This window comes from Puntigrus tetrazona, chromosome 19, assembly GCF_018831695.1.
Source record: "Puntigrus tetrazona isolate hp1 chromosome 19, ASM1883169v1, whole genome shotgun sequence".
NCBI classification, from domain to species: domain Eukaryota; kingdom Metazoa; phylum Chordata; class Actinopteri; order Cypriniformes; family Cyprinidae; genus Puntigrus; species Puntigrus tetrazona.
The window spans coordinates 11,304,530-11,311,192 of NC_056717.1; the positions used below are offsets into that span (position 1 = coordinate 11,304,530).

Genomic DNA, 6,663 nt, shown 5'->3' on the forward strand with positions numbered 1-6,663 from the left:
GGAAGATTTGGTATAGAACCAGACTCACAGCTTTTTTTTTTTGAAAGAGCGACCGTGATCTGCAACGTGTGTCTTCTCTAGAGATCTTGCTTGTTCCTTGAAGCAGCTTTCTTTACCTGAGCTTCTTATGCTTCTCAGTACAACATGGTAAGTTGTGAGGCAACTCCGGCTGGACGTAAATGCTGTGTAAGTCGCAATAAATTCTGGAAGAAAAAGTCTAACAGGTAGAAATAGGTTAGGTTTAGTTCGGAAGAAGCGGTTTGGAGTTATTAATATTTACGTCTAGTTGGCAGTTTAATTAAAAAGCGAGTCACAAATATAGAATTACTCTGCAGCTGTGTTGCTTCTTTTCTCAGCATGAGGCTGAGTTGTAAAGCCCTTTTCCAAAGCTTCTGCGATAACCTGCTGGCTTCTGAGAAAATGTTAATGGAGGATAGTGGAGCTTCAGCCCTCTCTAGTGGTGCCATTGTGAAATGATCAAAGACGCTCTTTTGTTCTTACTGCGGAGAGTACGCTATGATCTCCAGTGATGAAATATACTACTATAGTGGCATACTCTTCTGAACCATAGTCCTGCTGCTATTAATAAGTCACAAAACTGCTCAAGTGTGTTTTAAGATTATAATTTATCAAAGAATCAGAACAAACATTAAACAAATGAACGAATAAACAAATAATTTATTTGTTTATTATAATTTTCTCTCTCTGTTGTTGCAGTATTTTCACAGTAATGAAGTACACATTTTTTGAAATGCAAAAAAATAAAACCACTGCATAAAATAAATGAGAAATTCAAAGGAAGTTATATTTAATTGCTAGTTTATATAAAATGTATTATTATATAAATGTCTGAGTTAGTAAGAATTTTTCTTTAATTAATTAACACTTTTTATTTAGCAAGGGAATAATAAATTAATGAAAATGTTAAAGACTTATAAATTGTTACAGTATATATATAAATATATATATTTATATATATATATATTATTTATATATAAGTAAATATATATATATATATATATATATATATATATATATATATATATATATATATATATATATTTAGCTCTCTTTTGAAATTTCTATTCACAAAGAAAAAGAAAAGAATAAAAATAAGCATGATTTCTCAAGGACCATGTTTCCTTCTATTTATCTACAAAAAAATACAGATCAGTTTAAATTTTACTTATATTTGAACAGATTATTATTTTTTCACATAATATATGCATGTATTTATTTGATTATTTATTCTAATCAAATAAATGTAGCTTCTTTAGTGAGAGCATATCAGCTTTTCAAAAACAGTCATCAACTGTAATCATCAATCACCGACTGTCAAACAATCATAAATAGACCCCCAAAAGGTTGTAAATTAATAATCAGACATGTAATTACTAGAGGCGTCAACAATAATCAAGAGGTGGGCATTTATTGATAAAAATAAAAAAGTCTATTATTTAATTATTATTTATTTAACTTAATTAATAAACAGTGAACCACCACTGGAAAATAATGTAAATCAGAACGTAACAGTATTTGGTAATGAACTTTGGTTAGAGAGAATGTATGTAATCTTTTTATTTTTGTAAATGAGAGTCAGGTTCACAGTCAATGAGGGCATTAGGATACAGGGTCATACAGCATTTATAATTCCATGTTTTGTAGGTATCACTGTGAGAAACAGGCATTGGGGCACTTGCTGACAATGTTTATACCTAGGTCATAAAAGGCATAAATCCTGGTCTGTATTCAAAATGTCAGACGTTTCATCTAAAATGTTTCACACGGGTCTTGGGGTCTATCCAGCGGCCTGCAGTAAAGAACCTCTACAAGGTTAGCAATTTAAACACAACTGTGGGCAAATTTGGACAAGAGAGAGGTGGGAAGGAGATCAAGCCAAGCTAGTTTGGAAAACACAGAAACATGCCAACCAAATGGGGACCACAGCAAATATATTCTGCCTAAGCTGTTACGTGTTATAGGTAAACACGAACTTGCAGTGCTGTATATATCTGTATGCAAACTCTCACAGATGGAGTACGCGTGAGGCGAGCTGACAGCCCGAGGCATTATATTTGAAAACAAACTCCTTTTGACAGCACGGAGGTGAAAGTTGTATCCAATTACTCTCGGAGAGCTCGCCAGAAGCAACATGACAAATATCCGTGCATATTCACCACATACACACCAGACTGTAACCATGGAACCACCAGCCTGCAGAAAGAAATAGAGCTTCAACCCACTGCACCCTCAGCTACTTTGTCCTTGTCCATTGTTAGACGCAGTCCTCTTCCTTCTCTCTATGTTTATATCTGCGCTAACTCATTTCCAGCCGTATGATACCGAATCTCCTCATGAAAGACTTGACTTAGCGATCCACCCTTCGGAGGAATGCTGTTTTTAGTTTAAGTGCGGTTTATAAATAAAACACTAGCTCATAAACACTTTCGGTTTGACTGCTCCTCGGTTGTTAGTGTTGATTTTATTCACTCTGATTCTGCCGTGGTTTTTTAGACGATAGGTAGTTTTATGTGTGTAATGTGTGTAAAGAAAGAATAGCCAACTTTATTCAGGATACACCATAAATGTGGCATGTCAAATATCCAATAAAAATATTGAAAATGTAGTCTGGCTTTATGAGAATTCAGTTAACGCAGCAATATAAGATGACGACTCTACATTTCTATACTAGAGACTACTAGATGTTATTTCATGCAAAGTGCTTCTGTTATTGCAATGAGTATAAAGACATACACACCCACACACACCTACAGATACCGTACACACACCTATAAATAAACAAAAAAATGCTGTCCTGTGATCTTCTATTGAAGTTTGTTTGGTTTTAAACCAGTCTGGAAGTAACTCTTATTAAACTATTGTTACTGTGCCAGTGTTGCTCAAAGCGACTTACAATATCAAATCCTCTACAGTGTAAAAGATAAACGATGGGATTTGCGTTTCAGTTTAACACTCGCGTTTGGCTTCATTTGACGTGAAACACAGGTGAGTCGTCATAGATGTAATCTGACACAGCCTTACAGCAAAATCAAGTCTTTCTAGATTGTCAAGCGAAGACCGAGCTTTGCCTTGTGATTCCAGTGAAGTACTAACAGCTCACATTATAAGCCTCTGAATCCTAAAAGGTAAGGACATATGATTTTATATCTGCAAAAACAACAAGATAACAACAAAAACTAGTTCGATTTTTTTTTGATCTTCACACACTCTAACTTAAACCGTAAGATACATTGTACATGTAAGATACATGAGGTAAATCGTGACATTTCTATGGAATTTTTGAAAAAAGATCATCCGTCAAATGGAACAAAAAGAAACTGAAACAATGAGAACTATTTTAGGTCTATAACCATCTAATAATGTTTTGAGCGCAGTACTGTTCCACACATTCATGCAGACCTATAATACAAAAATAACTCACATCGGCTCAATATATAATCATATGCTCAGACTGAATGGTTTTTATAGACAGAGCTAAACAGTGCGATTTTCTAAATTTGTCAACTTAAATCTACAGACTGACTGTGACTTTTATTATAGCATAAACTTCTAGATTGTAAATAAATAATTGAATAAAAACTGTGTAGTGTATTCCAACCTTTACAAATTACAAGCTGCAAATGTCTCGCTTTTTAATGAAAAGACTGATGGACCACTGTAAAAGGCTCTGAACAGATAAAAACTAAGTAGAACTGAAATAGATAAGCACTGGCTACACTACATATTACTTATTTTGCGCTTTCCTGACAAGGCATTAACATGTGGCGCCATAAAAGCTTTGACAAAGTTTAAGAAAATGAAAGCCTCTCAAGAAGAAGGCACCCACCCACGCACATATAAAATAGCTAATTATTATTTAAAGTTATTTATTGCTCCATGATCCTCAAAAAGATAAACAGCAGTGTGCCAATAGGCCATTGTGATTCTGAACAAAAAGAGACCTCTCATTATAATAAAAACAATAGAACAAGAAACCAAAAGTACAAGGCAGGGAAATTTTGGAATTTTTGAGTTAGAGCTTAATTTATAAAAAGTAAAGATAATATAAATGTTTTGTTTTACATACTATTTCTCACCATTCAATAACTTCATCAAACCATCAAATTTGCTTTCATTACATTTGAAATCTGCATTAAGGCAGTCAAGCCTGGTTCGAGATTAGATGCACCGATATGTAATATGTAATATTCCATAATTATTATTTGCAAAACTAAATACTACTTGTTTTAAAGCATGACATGGATATTCATTTTAATATTTTTCAAATATTACATTAACCAGAATTTATTTATTATGGTTTATAAAGATGACCTTTACACGCACTTCTAAAACCGATATGATTATTGTGCATTCCTGTCCCAGATACTGCCACTGAATTAATTTTTTTTTTTTTAGGATTAACATCCTGGTATGAGTAAGACATCTGTTTGGGGTGGCAGACATGAACTGGGTTGTCCTTGAAGGTCTTGCTTGGTGGGTTAGCCAATACTCTACAGTCTTTGGCCGTGTCTGGCTCTCTGCGGTGTTTGTCTTCTCGGATCCTGGTGTTTGTGGTGGCTGTTCAGCAGGTGTGGAGCGATGAACAAAAGACTTCATCTGCAACACCGCCCAGCCGGGTTGCGCTAACGTTTTGCTATGACAACTTTTTTTCCCCATCTCCCACATCTGTCCTGTGGGCCCTCCAGATCATTTTGTGCCACTTGCCCGTCTCTCATGGTGATCGCTCGCGTCAAGTATCGTGGAAATGAAGGATCAAAGGTACACAGAGTCCACGAGGCGAACACCTGTACGCCAACCCAGGAAAAAGCGGAGAGGCTGTGGTACACCTACATACTCAGCCTGGTGTTTAAAGCTGGCTTTGATGCAGGCTTCCTCTCTACATTTTGTACGTCGTTTATAAATTCTGACATGCCAAACGCTCACCAAATGCACTGTGGATCCTTGTCCAAATACAGTGGACTGTTACATCTCACGTCCTACAGAGAAGAAAATCTTCACTCTCTTTATGGTGGTCACTTCTTGATTGTGCATCTTCATGTGTATCTGTGAGATATTCTATCTGGTGATCAAAAAGTTAGCAAGTATCTGCGCAAACAGCAGGAACTTATGGCAAAGCCCAATTACATAAGGAGTGGATCTCTACAGCTTCATCAAACCAGAATCTCAGCAACTTTAAAAAAGCGAAGGCGGCGGCAACTGGGGAGAAGGACTGAGAACCGTGTACTTATGGTCAGACTCAATCTAGCACAATGAACACCGATAAGAACACAGCAGATCTTGGTAATAATATAGATATTTCAATGGTACGATTTTGTTTCTGGTAAATAATCATTTAAATGGAAAATGATAAGTCATTAGAGTGGAGCTACTCTTAAGTCTGAGCTCATCCACAAATACTGGTAAAAGATACACAGAGAGCTGGACTGCACTGAACTTGTTAGCTTTTTGTGTGTGTATGTGTGTGTGTGTATTATTGTAATATTGTTTACGTAAATCTGGTGTTTTCAAAAGCAAGAGTGTCTCAGGCTATTTGTCCTGTATACTGTGTTTGTCCTTGTTTATGCTGTGTTTGTCCTTAGTATTTAATAGTACATAAATCAGCAATATAAGTACCCATATCTGTCCATATTTTATTTGAAATATCACAGTTGCAATTCACAGGAATCTGACAAGATTTACATTTATTAACGTGATATAATTAAGTAAACTGGCCAGTGTTTTGTTGAAGAAGTCACAGATATCTGATTCAATTCAGATGCGTATTCAAAATATGTAAACCGTGATGTTCTCCATAACAAAGGTTTCTGATCTGACCTTTTATAGATAGTAAGTGCACAAAGTTGTCACGTCTTTAAAGGGGGCATACACACAGTTTCACCTCAATCTTCATGTTAATCTTGAGTGACTATAGAGTAACTTTTGCATCCTCATATCTCCAAAAAGTCGTTTTATCATAATTATAAATTGAAGAATGCAGCTTTACGATTCTCTCCGAAAAAAGAATGCTTGCGACTGGTTGAAGCTAAAGAATAACGAGCATTTGAGCACCAATCACTAACAAAACACATGGACTTAATGTGGTTTCATTTCCCGCCTGCAGTTCTGAATCATGACCGGGATTTTTATTGCTGGGACAACGCAATCTTTCAGTATCAAACAATGCGCCAAATACAGCGTCAAACTGGGCCTAGTTTTTTAAATATCAAATAAACAATTTATGAAACTCCTTCGCTGCCTCTGCCAAAAAAGTGCATACGCTATTCAAGTAACATGAGGACCCTTTGGGAAAGCTTTAAAATGTTATCTTTTCTTTACAACTCAAAAACACATTTGTTTAGAGACATTCTTCCAAGCGAGGCCCGTGCTTGGTAAACCAACCAGAAAGCAAAACCAAGGCGAGATCTCTTCTTCTCTCTGGTCTATGTCTGCTCAGGCTTGTGCTTCGGGAAATGCCCATATATGAGTTCAATCCGCACTACGTCATACTCAGGTCGTATGCTGTCAAAATTGTTTTCCATGCATAGCTTGAGAATCCAACTCTGTAACAGTGTACACATCTCTGAATGCACGAAACAGCACACCACACCCACCACCCCTCTCCTTTATGATGGGCGCAGTGACCTCCTTTAGTACTCTGAGTCT

The 6,663-nt window shown here is 36.1% G+C and overlaps 1 pseudogene; it reads left to right on the top strand.

Annotated features, from left to right (window-relative positions):
- The first annotated feature begins 4,462 nt into the window (after positions 1 to 4,462).
- LOC122323865 lies at positions 4,463 to 5,149 on the top strand (annotated as a pseudogene).
- The last annotated feature ends 1,514 nt before the right edge of the window (positions 5,150 to 6,663 follow it).